This window comes from Terrapene carolina, unplaced genomic scaffold, assembly GCF_002925995.2.
Source record: "Terrapene carolina triunguis isolate 2854851 unplaced genomic scaffold, T_m_triunguis-2.0 Scaffold62, whole genome shotgun sequence".
Classification (NCBI taxonomy): domain Eukaryota; kingdom Metazoa; phylum Chordata; order Testudines; family Emydidae; genus Terrapene; species Terrapene triunguis.
This window is the reverse complement of record NW_020664413.1, coordinates 43411777-43426883: the sequence shown is the minus strand read 5'-3', so window position 1 is coordinate 43426883 and position 15107 is coordinate 43411777.

Sequence of the window (15107 nt, the reverse complement as noted above, 5' to 3'; positions counted from 1 at the left end):
GTGGCTTCCGCAAGGGACGTGGGACTATTGACATGATCTTCGCTGTGCGTCAGCTACAGGAGAAATGTCAAGAGCAGAATCGTGAACTCTACACAACTTTTGTGGACCTCACGAAAGCATTTGACTCTGTCAGTCGCCAGGGCCTGTGGAGGATCATGTCGAAATTTGGCCGTCCAGACAGATTTATACGAATGGTACATCAATTTCATCATGGTATGATGGCTCGTGTCCTGGATGACGGTGAAACATCTGAGGCCTTCCCAGTCACCAACGGCGTCAAGCAAGGGTGTGTTTTAACAACCCCCTTGTTCAGCATGATATTCTCTGCCACGCTGACTGGTGCCTTTCAACACTGCACTGAAGGAGTAGGCCTGAAGTATAGAACTGACGGGAAACTATTTAATCTGAGGCGACTGCGTGCCATCACCAAGGTGAAGGAAACTGTACTTCGAGACTTTCTCTATGCCGATGATTGTGCTCTGAATGCTAGTACAGAGCCAGAAATGCAAGCCAGTATGGACAAGTTTTCAACTGCATGCAACAACTTCGGTCTCACCATTAACATCAAGACGACTGAGGTCATGTACCAGCCAGCTCCCCACGCTTCGTTCTCAGAACCGTCCATCACTGTAAATGGACAGAGACTTCAGACAGTGGACCACTTCACGTACCTGGGCAGTACACTTTCCCGAGCAGTGTCAATCGATGATGAAGTAAACTGCAGAATTGCTAAAGCCAGCTCTGCATTTGGCCTATTGCGCTCCAAAGTTTGGGAACGTTGAGGGATCAGCCTACCAACGAAGCTGAAGGTCTACCGAGCAGTGGTGCTTCCAACTCTGCTGTACGCCTGCGAGACGTGGACTGTCTATCAGAGTCATGCACGAAGGCTCAATCACTTCCACATTTCCTGTCTGCGAAAGCTTCTAAAAATCAGATGGCAGGACAAAGTGCCCGATACTGATGTCCTTACTAGAGCCAGTCTGCCGTCAGTTTACACATTGCTGATGAGAGCCCAGACCAGGTGGGCCGGACATGTTGTGAGAATGTCAGATGAACGCATTCCTAAACAGCTCTTCTATGGAGAACTCACTCAGGGAAAGCGTTCCCATGGAGGACAAAAGAAGCGGTTCAAGGACACGCTGAAGACCTCTTTGAAGTCCTTCGAGATCAACACCGCCACATGGGAAACCTTCGCACTGAACCGTTCAGCATGGCACAGCCTCATTCACACAGGCAGTAATACCTCTGAGGCGAGGCGTATTGCTGAGGCTGAAAAAAAGCATGAGCTGCGCAAGTCCAGAGCTGCTTGTACACCATTGACAGTGCCATTATATGTCTGCCCGATGTGTGACAGGACGTTCCACGCCCGAATCGGACTGATCAGTCATCTCCGGACGCACAGAGCCCGGTCATCGAAAGAATGAGTTGTTGAGGTCTTCATCGATAACGATGGACGAACATCATGTGACTAGAAGTCCTAATGCAGTACAGTAGCTATGACAGAATTTCTTTTAGCTCAAGTGTTTTGGAGACAGAATAAAAAGCTTTGGAGTTGAAGTTCCTGAGTTCCGTCCTTAGTGTTGCTTGTGTGTGATTTAGCTGCTGGCCAAATTGAGTCCAGTCTTTCTTCATTAAGGTTGCTATGATGCCATTAATGTTGGTTTGAGGGCCTCTGTCATATGAATTAAAATGTGTTATTGACAAACTTACTCAGGATTTTAAGACTATGAGCTTTAAGGAATGTGACTGTTCCCATAACAATATATAGCTTGCACTGAGCTTAAAAGAATTGGTACTCAGCCTCTGTTAAAACAAGTGCCACTTCTCTTCCATTGATCAGCTACCCCTACTCTTTCTTGATGAATGTAAGCATCACCTCTTTGATACTTGTGGACCGAGGGCACAATTTCCAAACATCTAACATTTTATACAAGAAAACAAAATGTTTTACTGCCTTCCACATACCTCTGCAGAATGAAATAGTAACACAGCATTTCTTCAGAATGTAGGCTAATCCCAGAATGCCAGAAGCAATGGTACATTTGGGGGCTTTAACTTAGTAGATAAAGTTGGCTGTTGGTGAGGAGCTTTAACATGTGAAATAGAAATGTTTCAGATAAAAATATCCAAAAATAAAAAGAATGTGTCAAAGCATGCATAGTTTTTTTCATGTAACCAAAGCGTTAGTACCTTTTATGTTATGTAAATCCTATTCTATTACATGTGTATAAAGTGTGCAAATAACAACAATATAGCTCCCTAGGTAACAGAAATAAATGTGATTTAGAATGAAAGTGGATTCTTCATAAGAACAGACAACAAAGCAGCATATGTATCATTGAGAGACCTGAATACACAAAATTGTCATAGATAGATGTTTTCCAGTAGCTCCTCATATATTAAGAGTTACTAAATCGTGAGGTATCATAGCATATCAGTTTTCATAAGACTTTGACTAGTCCTGTAACAATGCAGGACTATATTCTTCCAGCTTTCTTCCCATTTAATAGTACTTGTGAGCACTCCAACTGAACTAGGACAGATCCTTAGTTGGTGTAAATTGTCATACCTCTATTGAAGTCTAGGAGCTCTGATCTGAAGAGCTGCCATGAGTCTATTTGCAGAGTTAGGTACTACTCAAATAAGGGAGGGTGGCAGAATCTGGCCTACAGTGTTAGGAGAGGCAGAGAGCATGTTTACAACTCCTCTTTCAATATACTCCCCTATTTTCATGTACTCATAACTTTTCTTTTTGTTTTCTAGCTGAAATTTTCCACAATTTGTTTCATCCCGTGGGCAATTAAAAAGGAAACCTCTTCAGCTCTTTGAGAGTTACTGGGATCGGGAGGAAATTACCTATTTTCTATTAGAAAAATGAGGTGAGCAATATAATGTAACTTAAAATGGCTACACAAAAAATATCTTCAAATTATATATAAATGATCTTTCAGTGGCAAGTCTTTCTTAACATGTAATTGATGAAGGGGCTGCTAGTAGCTCAAAATGTTTTGCCATGTGCTTTTCCCACTTCCCCCTCCCCTACCTCATGCACCCCATGGCAGCAAGACTCTAGCACACTACAGCCTTGGTAAATATTATTTTTGATTTCTAAAGGTGGGCACAGGCTGGATGAAAGCATCTCATGGCCAAATGGGGCCTGCTGGCTGGACAACCCCACTTTAGAGCATATTATATATATTTATAACTAGAAAATAATTGATTTCCTGTCAGAAGGTGACTTAGGTTTCCTTTGAGGTTGCTCCTTCTGTCTCCCCAAAGTAATGTCTAATCCTATTCTAGGCCATCAAAAACCCTGTTCTCAGGATTATTTTTAATTAATTGACTGTTCAGCAAGAATAAATGACACTGCAGGTCATACAACTTCAAGCTCAATCAAACATTCCAAATGACTTTTTCATTCTCCCCTCAGATGAATACTACTATAGATCCTGATACAGTGACTCCAGCAGTGTTTAAATAAAATCCAGCTAGTGTTATGACTGAAGGAATCATCATATTTCATTCCAGCTAAAATATAAATTCCTTGGATTAACTATAAACTGTTGTTTGAAATGGCTTTAGTCACTTCCCAGCAGATTATCACCAATATCTGCCACAGGGTGAAACTGTTCAAAAAGATCTGTCTTGGGGTATCACTAGTGTTAATGACAAGGAGGGAAAAGTCCTTTTGCAGCCAGAAACAAGCATTTTAAATCTTATAATGTAATTTAACACTTGTTTTCCCTTCTTTCACTGGAATAATTTGGTATTGCTGATCAGAACCTGTGAAAATTTTATATATATATATAAATCAGAAACTAGCATTTTATATATATATATATATACACACACATAAAATGCTAGTTTCTGATTCTCGCTAACATATGTATTTTTCCATCTCAATAATTGCTGCAGTTTACAGAAAGTACAGCTATGAAATTGAATTGCAGTGGATTAAATAGAATTTCCTAAATGTTTGTTTGGTGGTAGAGTGTTTTAGAGCATGGACTGTCTTCTGCTCACCTCCCAAATGTTTCTGATGGTTGTTTATTTTTAAGGTAACTACCAACATCATCCTGGGCCACCATATATATATTCAGTTTTCTCCCAGGTCAGTAGCTGGCCTTCAGTTTAGCATCCTACTTTGGTCAAGGCTTTGGGAAATGTCAGAATTACCCCATGAGGGCTAACTGTTACCCCCATCTAATCCAATATCATGTGTCTAAGAGTTGTGTATATTGATGCTATAGAGTAGAGGAAGGACAGACTCCTCTATACTGCACTGGTCAACTATGCAATTTCATACTATGGGGGAAAAACTCATTCCTGATCCCATAAAAGATCAGTGCATGTCCTCCTGAAGCACAAGAAACAAATGGCTTCCTCCAATGTCTGTCACAGTTTATTGGGCTAGCTGAACTTCTGACCCCTTCTAGTCTTGTTGAGTCCACCCAGGTCTCAAGCCTTGAGCTGGCACCTTTCTTGGGGTGGAATCACACAAGAATTCCACACTCAGACGGGGACCTGGGATGCAATGCCCTGTAATCAATCATGATTACCCTAGTAGGTCTGACTTAGGTGCAATGTACCTGTGGTTCTTTTACCTCTGGTAACTCTGATCAGTGGTATCCAATAACCAGACAGCCTTCTTATAGCAAAGTATTGCATATTTAGAACCAGGCCATTTCAGAGAAAATTATTCTTAAAACAATATGCAGTTTATACACATGCCTGTGTTCCCTAAGGCTTACCATTCTCTGAAAGCTGGAAGAGGCCTCAACTGCTTCCGATACTCTCATAGGGTATGTCTCTATGGGTATATCTAAACTGTAATTAGACACCCACAGCTGGCCCATGCCAGCTGACTCAGGCTCATGGTGTTCAGCCTAAGGGGCTGTTTAACTGTGATGTAGATGTTCGGGGTTGGGCTGGAGCCCAGGCTCTGGAACCCTCCCACTCCTTGCAGGGTCCCAGAGCCCAGTCTCCAGCCTGAGCCCGAGTGTCTACACCACAATTAAACAGCCTCTTAGGCCCAGCCCCACGAGCCCAAGTCAGCTGGCACTGGCCAGCCACGGGTTTTTAATTGCGCTGTAGACATACCCTGTGTCAGTCCATCCTCTCCATTGACAGCTCTCTGGCAACTCCTCACTCCCTCTTTCTCCAGAAAGTCTTTTTAACCTTTTTGTGTCCCTTCGATCTCCAGGCTCCCAGCCTTGGCAAAATAGCTGTGTAACTTTGATCTGGAGCCAAGAAGGAGCATCTTCACTGCTAATACCTCATCCATTGTCTTGTAATCACCCCAAATGTTTGCTAGGCAGCTGCTTATCTAGAACCATTGTGTTGCTTTCCTGCTTGTTTTTTCCTACTAATCTAGACCAATGCATTCATAGAGGAAAGCCCAATAACCCAGTACAACTACACAGAGGATATCTCACTGAACAGGCCACATAGAATATATTAGATCAGTATGTGTTACACAGCAGTTCCACGTCCACCACACTGTCATTGCCACCTTGTAAAACTAGCCAGGTGAGAACCAATAACCCTCCGATCTCCATGAAAACTAAGAACATCAGCAGCATTAACTGGAAGGCCTTTAGTCTCCAATGCCCAGACAAATGTTGTTTATAATGTTTCTAATTCTGTCACTTTCATAGAGAGTATTGCATACGTATATTGGTGTTACTGAATTTCTTGGGATATAACCTTGTATTTGATTTTTAACAATTGAACCCTACATCTTGGAAAAAGCCAATGAAGTAGGATGACCAGTGCTCCGTTGTAGAACTATCCTATTTTTCAACAAGCCAGTCTTATTTTTTGTCTGCCTCCAAGCCGGGCTAGAGCCACTACTGCAGGGTGTGAATGGAATAGATACAGTACACTACTACCATATGGTGTTTTGGCCATGTGGCTTGACCTTCTGACTATGCCCCTGCCATGCCATGCCCAAATCAAGTCCACCTCCTTTCCGTCCTCCAGTATGCTAATGCAGAGAGTTGTCATAGAATAGGTTGCAGAATCCACTGCATGAGAGAACCTCTGTCTGACCACTCACTCCAGCTGCACTGGTGATATTTCTGCTGCATTTTATTGTTTAAGGAACCAATTAGAGCTGATATGGGTTTGGTCCTAAATTTGGTTGTAAATGTATTAGTTAAAAAAAGCTCTTTCTTGTCTTTGGCCATGTAGTCAACTAATTAGTAGTAGCTTTTGTGGCTTCTTTTCCCTGCAAAGAACAGTGATCTCCTGATTTGTGAATGATTCATGCTACATAGATTGACAACATAGCACTGTATGCTATAATATATCTTTCAGCACTGAGAACTGCAGCTTGCCTTTCAGCAGAAAATATCTATGCTAGGGTAGATAAGGTTAAACTGCTTTGTCACTAGCCTGGTGGTGCTTTTCCAGGTACAGACTGGGTTCAGTCTGGCTTCTTGGACAGTACCAAGTACAGTACCAAGTACCAGTACCAAGATAAGGTGCAAGTGCTTTCAATGCACCTTACTACGGCAACCCCTTTCTGAAATGACAGCACAGGGACCAATACTTCACAAAGGACTTGCAGAAGCCATGGCAGATTAACACTTGGGCCCATGGGGCAATGACCAATTGGGGCCCCTTCAGGAGTCCTGGAACCTGTGTAGAAGTGCAGGGCGGTGGCCACCAGCACCAGAATTGGGGCCCCACCCACTGCTCCTCCTCTCCCCCTTGAGGCCCCGCCCCTTGGCCAGGCTGGAAGCCAGAGCCGGGAAGTGGTAAGAGCCACCCGGGGAGCCTGGGCTGCTGTGAGGAGACCTAGATCCTCCATCTGCCCTGGGCCCATGTCCCTGTTCCCCGGGTCACTCTGCCCTGGGGAGGTGGAGGGGTCTAGGGTTCCCCAGAGCGGCCGCGATCCCTGGGCAGATCTTACCATGGCCCAGCTTGGCTTTCATCCTGGCCAGGAGCGGGGCCTCAGGGGGAAAAGGAGGGCCTGTGTGCAAGGCCCTGTGGCAAGAGGAGGTGAGGGGGGCCCAAATATTCTTTTTGCCCAGGGCCCCAATAAATCTTACTCCGCCTTTGTGCAGAAGAAGGTCACATAACCAACTGCTGAAGAGGAAGCTGTTGGGAAAGGGGTTATCTGGAGAGAGAGGAAGACTCAGGGGTTTCAGTTATGGAAAATAGTAGCCAAACACAGGGTTTCCTCTCCCTTTCTTCTAACCTGTGCTTCCCATGCAAAGGTACACTGGAGAAAGTGAACTCAGTGAGCTAGAGCAGTAAACTTCCCCACTCTCCATCCTGCCACCTGGAGAGGATGTCTGACTGTTCCATTTATTACTGAAGTACGAAGTGACTTGCCTCTGGTCTGGGAACGGTAGGAGTCTTTTTATTCTTGGCACCTTTATAGTCGGTTGCGCAGCATGGGTAAACTCAAGCAACACAAGCCTCAGCCTTTGGCAAGAAAAAAAAATATTCTACAAGCAATTGGCTAAAGCCTCCGAAAAGTTTTAAGCGAAGTCTATGTGGGATAAGAAACCAAATATCAGTAAATTGAAATGGTCTGCTGAAGACACATCTTATTTTTCAGCAAGCTGTTTATTTCAGTATTGCATAGCCCTGTTCAGTCTGATGACTGGATTCTGAAAGGAGGATTGGCAACTGATGACTATATATATATATTAAAGCAAGAATATTAATAAATAGCATTTCGGCTCTGAAAAATGGAGATAACAGTGCTCCCCTACCTAACCACCAAACTATAAAGTCAGTGTCTCTCTTTTGCCTGTTGGAGCTGTTCCACTTTATATAAATAATTAAATATCCGGTGGGCCAGAGAAAGAGCATCAAACTGACTCCATAGGCTGGTGACAGGTCACTCACCTGGGATGTGGGAGACACAGGTTCAAGTCCCTGCTCTGAATCAGGTAGAGCAAGAACTTGACCTGAGTCTCCACACATTGGAGGTGAATACATTGGCTATTCTGGGAGGGTCTCACTCTCTGGCAAGAAATTCCACCCGGCCCCTGAAAAACCTTCCCAATGACAGATTAATCAAAACCAGCATCTTTACCATAGAAAAAAAGTTTCCATTTTGACAAATGAGTATTTTGCATCAGAAGAAGCATTTTGTCAAAAAATTCCTAACCGGTGCAAAGGGGGTCTTAAATTGGAAGCAGATTATATTTGCACTCACTTCAAAGGTGCTAACGTGGTGTAAAGTGGCCTTGATCTATATGAAGATCTGGCCCCTTAATGTTGTCAAGCACTCTGAGAACCCCAGATGAAAAGTGCTCTAGAAGTACCATTTTTTAAAGAAAAAACCATATTTGTAAAGTAAAAGTTGTGCAGCTTTAAGTTCAGTTTCTATCACTTTTGCTCTTCTACACTTAACATTCACTAAGAGTAGATATGATATCTCCCCATAAATTCTGTTAAATTACAGGTAAGTGCATGGAAGGCACAGTATCGGAAGCAATCAGAATGGACTTATCATTTTGTGTGAGACAGAGAAAGTAATTATATCTAATATCTTTACATTAAAGTTCAGAGGTTAGGGAATTGCTTTCATGTTCAAATTTGAAATCTGCATGTGAATACTAACAATTGCATTTAAAAAGACTTCGTTTTCATGGATGCATTTTGCCATCTCTTGATTATTTTCAGAGGTCATTAGAATGTCTCCAGTGATATATTAATATCACCAGGAACAGGACAACAAGAAGTGCTTTGTCACATATAATTAAGAAATTGAGAAAAATGATTGCAAACTGCAGCAGGGGATGGCAAGCTATCAAAGAAATAGTCACACTAAATATTTTTAAATAAGAATGGCAAGTGCTCCTTTGTTCTCATATTGTATTCCACATAATGCTACCAGTTAGATATATACCAGATTTGTCCAGCTAGATCCTTAAGGTAAATTGCCTTCTTGGGCAACAATCTGTAACAAATATGTAGTATCTCACATAGGATTAATACCAACATCTTATCTCTCTGGAAAAGGGAACTAAAAATATTATGGAAGGAGTGGATGAATCAGGAAATCAGTAATGAGAAAGGGCTTTTCCTCTCTGGGTCACAAGTCTGAATCTGGCCCAAATAGATATTGACTGAAGGTTGTAATTATGTGATAGTAGCCTAAGTGATATGAGTCGGTACTAGTAGACACATTCACAGAAACCACATTTAGTTGACACCATTGTTAGTTTGTTTAGCAAAGAGACTCAACATGGAGATAGAACTGGTCCCTCCAGGTCATAACTGAAGCACATTGACAAGGCACAGTGAGGCTGCCCATGCTATACTTGTTTGGTGGATAAATTAAAAGACTTCAGTCTCTAAGGGCAGCCCTTTCACAGGAGCTAAGAAAAATGTGGTGAGGCAGTCTAGTAGCAACACAATCCTGCCACCTATATGGGCAACTGGGGGGGGGGGGAGTGGATTCTCAGCACCCACTGGCAGCCCCGCAGATCAGCTCCTCCCTCTTCCCCCCTGAGCACCTCCTACCTGCCAGAATCAGCTGTTTAGTGGTGTACAGGAGGTGCGGGGGGTGGAGGGGGGGCGGGAAGAGGTGGGGGAGGGGGCAGAAGGGGGTGGAGAAAGGACAGGAAGCGGTGGAGGTGATGGCTTGGGGGAAGGGGTGGAGCGGAGGGCATGGCCTGGGGCGGAACTGGGGTCCAAGCTCCTGAGAAGGAAAGACAGCCTCACTTTGTTTTTTGCCTGCATGCTGGAAGCTGAATGCATGGAGTGATGATGATAGGCTCCGGAGGATGCTCTAGTTAACACTCTTTTGCCAGGCTGAATATTACTGTTACATTTGGTCAGACTTTCCAAAGAGCCCAGGACCAGATTTTCAAGTGCTCAGCACCGAACACTCCCATTGTGATACTGATCCAATTTGCTGAGCTCTTTTGAAAATCTGGCACAAAGAGTATGTGACAATGTAAGAACTTCAGTCTCTGAGGGGGCCTGAACAGATCCCTTTGACTGGGGCTTAAAAATAGAGCTGGTCAACAAATTTTGAACTTTGAAATTTTTTGATGAAAAAATTGGGGCACTTTTTTATTTTTTAGCCTGCTCTAGGTAGAAGGTTAATCAAACTAACAAAAAAACAAAAAACCCACTAGAAGTAAAACAATTTTGGCATGAAATCAGTGAAGTCGGATCTATTTTTCTCCTAAAAATATAATAGATTTAATATAACTAGGAGAATTAAAGTTACCTATCCTGAGCTCTTGTGATCATTCAGATATGTGATACTTCCACAAAATGCCAAAAAACAGAGGAGAGTGATCTTGGCAAAATGTACATTTCACATTTCCCATTTTAAAAATAATAAGTTCAGCTAGTTCAGAAGGATTGTAAGTCTATGGCACATTTATTTTATGAAGTTAACAAACAACTAAAATGAAGCATGTGGGTAATAAGTGTTATTTATGGGGTTCATGGAAGTCGGTGAAATGCAGCAAAAGCTGTTAAAAGTGTCTACCAAAAGGACTGGTATTTTCTCTGGAATTGTAATAGGTGCCACATAAACCAGCTTAGTCAATACAGAGGACCTCTCATGGGGACTGAGATTTCATTAGCTGTTAGGACAAGTGTTTACAGTTAGCAGGTGACCATTAGCATCTTCTTGACTATGGTTGTGAAGTTTGGTTTCTAATATTTTATTGCTGAGCTCACACTGCCCTTGTGTCTTTGCTCGTTCTCTTTATTTAAAAAGAGCTGTTGGTAGGGTCACTCTATCTGAGGCTTTTTGAGGGGAGGGAGAGCTACAGTACACCTTTTTAGGCAGTTGTTTAAAGATCGGGCTCTTCTATTTGCTTCCAAATAGAATAATCTATTTCCTAATATTTTCTTAATTATCATTATTGTTTATTCTGGATTTGGTTGGGAGAATGTTAAATATTTCCCATGAAAATTTTTGAAAGAAATAAAAGGAATTTTTTTGCAGAAATTTTCTGGTTTATTAACAAAAAATTTAAAATGTTCAGGTTTTTGAAAACTAGCAACTGAAATTTGGGTAGGAATTCTAGTTTTTTTGTTGTAAAACTGGACGATTTGGAATTAAACAAAACAATTCCATGAAAGTTTTCATCTTGAAATAAGGGCCATTTTTCAACCAAAAAAAGTTCTGATAGAAAACTTTTGACCAATTCAATTTTTTTTTCCATTCATTTATTCACAGAGAACCATCAGTGTCGACAGTGCTTTGCAAAACATGGAGTACGTCTTAGTCCCTTCCCTGGAGAGCTTAAAATCTAATTCAGACAACACAAAACATAAATCTATGTTTTAAGTATAGGAGGAAGTGGAGATATGATTAGGCAGAAAGGCATTCATGGGCGAACGGGTCTCAAGGAGGATAGAAGAGAGTTTGTCTGAAGAAGTAGTTCAGGGCATAGCAGGGGCAACGAGAGGGAAAGCAGAAAATTTAGGTGTAAGAAATAGACTAATTAGGGGAAACTGGTCAGGCTTTTACGTAGGCCAGCTCCACTCAGGACCTCAAAGATTCTGGACCTAAATTGCTTATTGAAAGAATTGTGACTCAGTGCCCTCTTATCAATTTTATTAAAACATGTAAACAAACAAAATAAAAAAAACATGTAACTAAAGCTAAACTATTATTGATAATATTAGAATAAAATAATCAATTATCAAACCAAGATCAAATCAACAAATTTGTCTCAATATTGGATTGTAATTATATAATCAAATTAGTACAAAAAAGTCATTCTTTATAAATTCTAAAATGAGGGCTGTCCATTTGGTTATCAATCCCAGCTAAAGAACTTGACCAAAGTCAATCAAATCTTTAATTTGAATGGTTAAGTATCTTAATACTGAACCCAACTTATTATCTAATGTCTGGAGCACAACTTCAGAGCCAAATGTAAAGCTTCCTTCTAGATTTCAATTCCTATGTGGTGGTGAACCAAAATTATTGTCTAATGTCTGGAGCACAACCTCAGAGTAATTTATAAGGTTTCTCTTTAGATTTCAGTTCCTATAAGGTGGCTAGCCCTCTTCCCCCCGTAGAAATATTATAATACAGACTTTAACAGAACATTCTTGATAAGCAGAAGTTTGACAGCTTTTATTTACCAGAGATTACAGATGACAATTTCAAGTATCTCAAGACTTCTTTAAACACAGAATACACTTTAATGATTAGTCTTATGAGACAATATTTAGGGCTGTCTAAATCTGGGGAACATTTACTTCCCTATATGGCTTTAATGGGTGTTCGTGCACAAGTGCATGCACACTTTGACTGTTATACCCTAAAACTAAAGAGGCTGGACATCTCCCAGTTAAAAATAACAAAAGACAAAATAATAGAAAAATAAGATTGTGACAGATATTGCAACCACATGCAATATCTTTGGGGGCCATATAGCATTATGTTTATGTATCACTATGAGTCAGGGATTGTAGGGATTGACTACAAGGCAGAGGGTTATCACAGCACCTCCAGGAACCAAAAACAGTGGGAGCTGATTAAGATGAATCACTTAGGTTGTAAACACCTCCAGGGAGGTACTACCCACCCTTTGGGGAGGTTTGCATATACTGGTTCAAACTGAGTTTTCCAGAGACCGACAGACAAAGAAAGGCATGGTTTAAACTGACTCAGGGCCTTCTTTCTGATACACTAATAAGCAAGAGTGTCTGTCCAAAGGGGGACCCCAACACATGTGGAAAGACTTTGATGTACTAGCACCCCATAAAACTTTTGTAAGCTTTTAGCATGCATATTGGAACTTTATTATTTTTATATGTTTTCTGTGTAACGTTTTTACCTTAAGAATAAATGTGCTTGCTTAGAAAGAGCTGTGTGGCAACTGGTAACTGCTGGAAATATATTGTTTGTAGCCCTAGGAGAGAAGGTAAAGATCAGGTACGGCCTTTACGCAGACTGGCTTTCTGGGGATATCACAGTCTAAGGCAGGGGGCTGTGCAGTCTTAAAATCCCCTTTCAAGAGGGAGTGAGATGTGGGTGTCATGGATCCACAGGGTCTGGTCTATGCCGTGGCCTGTAACCAGTCCTTTGGGAGTGACCCTTTAGTGTGCCAAATCCCAAGCGTCCACAAATTTCACAGGGACAGGCCTTTGGCTTCCAAAATTCCGAGACTGGACCTTCAGGCACAGCGATCCCTGGCTTTCTCTGTGGCTCCCCGCAGCAAATCCAGCCAAGCCAGACCCTTGCGGAAGACTAGTACTGTACACCTTCAGAGCAGCAGGAAGCCTTTTCAAAACAGTAGGATTTATTAGACACCTCGCATACAGAATCTGAAAGTCCTTAGATTCGCAAAGAGAGGCAATGGTTAAGCCATTTATCCTGGTCAATCTAGTGCAAAAAGCCAGCTAAGCTGTTACGGACTCCATTTCTGGCTCTGGCTTTTTCAATCACAGGAAAGAGCATTGTCTCTCTCCAGAGGACAGCCCTTATTCCAGCCACTTGACACCTTCCTCCTTTGTTCTGCAGCTGAGTTCACAGGTTCCACCTGCCAGGGTTTCCTACTGTTAGGTGTCCATTGTTCAGTCATTGGGGGTCTCATGTTCTTTCCAGATCATCTGTTCATATGGAGCAGCTTCAACCAGTTTTGTTAATGACCATCCCTGACAGCTAGGTGACACATACACCTCATGTCCTCTGCTCTGCTCCAAGAACAGCGTAACTGACGCACACATAGGCTTTATGAAAATCCTAGTCAGAAGAGAGTGAGATGCTGGTCTCCACCCAAGAGACGTGACAGCGGAGAGCCAGAAAACTTAAGGGGGTACCCTGAGGGACCATGGAGGGGGAATACAGGTACAGTTACCCGGAACCAGTGACAAAGATAATAGAAACTCTTCAGCTCTCCCTGTCTTGTAGACTCAAAAAGTAGGAGCTGGAACTGCAGACAAAAAGCCAGGTGATGATGTCTGCTGGCTGGCTTGCTAGCAGGCCTCCTTCGGACAAAGGGAAGATCAAAAGCTGGAGTGGTTTGTTGATACCACATCTTCCCTTTGCTGAAGCTGTCAGTTTTGGAGATTCTTAAATGTCAATCAAGTGGCTTGTTGACCTGATAGACAAAGCTTCTTAGCCCTATCCTTGCTTCTTCTAGTTTATGAACTTGACTTACTCAGCCTAGCAACACCTCTCTTCAAAGTCTTTGAACAAACCAAGTGTGAGGCCTTGGAACCATTCAACTTGGTCCAGTCAGGTTTGAATTAGATCATCCTTAGCTAGTGTCAACTTATAAAAGTACTACTTATATTAGCAATTTCAAAAATATTTGGTGTTTTGCATACCACAGAGAATATCCTCTCAATATATAAAAAATCTGATTACATGAGCCCTTTTTTGAGAAAACTGTCATGGTCTTATCTTGGTGAAATGTCTAAAGATGACATTATGTCAGCAGTTTACACAGATGGAAAATTCAATATAAACTAGTTAATTGCGGGGAGCAGGAGGAAACCTAACAACAACCAATCACTGAATTTTCATTCATCAGTAAACTTAAAAAAAATAGTAAAATTAAAAAAAAATCAGTAAAATTAAAAATTAGTCCAAGTTTATGTTCACCTCCAATTTCATTTCAGAAATATTTACAGTAATCTTTCTATTTTGGAACTGGGCTATAAATCAAACAGCTTACCATTTTCTGGAATATTCATCTTGATAGAGAAATCCACTTTAAAGCCTTCTGAGATAAAATCCACTTAAAACATATTTTTTTACATAAGATCTCTATTACCATATGAGCTATTCCTCCTCACATAGGAGTATGGGAAAAGGACAGGAAGTAGCAGGAAAACTCAGCTCTTCATCCTTCTAAGGTAGATAAAGAGGTACTGTGCACTTTACAGTGAGATGAATCCTTAAAAACTGAAGTTTTGTGTACTCTGCATGAACATTAAAGATTCCATGGAACTTTTCTGAGGGGTGGAAGCTGGTCCTGGTGTTCTTGGTCAATTACAATAGCGTGTGTGAGAGAGAAGTGAGTGGAGGTATGTCTGATTATATGAACTGGGCCCCATTGTATTTAAGAGGTAGGTTCATTGAATTCAAAGGGATTTCCTTTGTGTTGCAGATCAGCTGGAGACAATCCACTTGTACAACCCCAACAGAGACA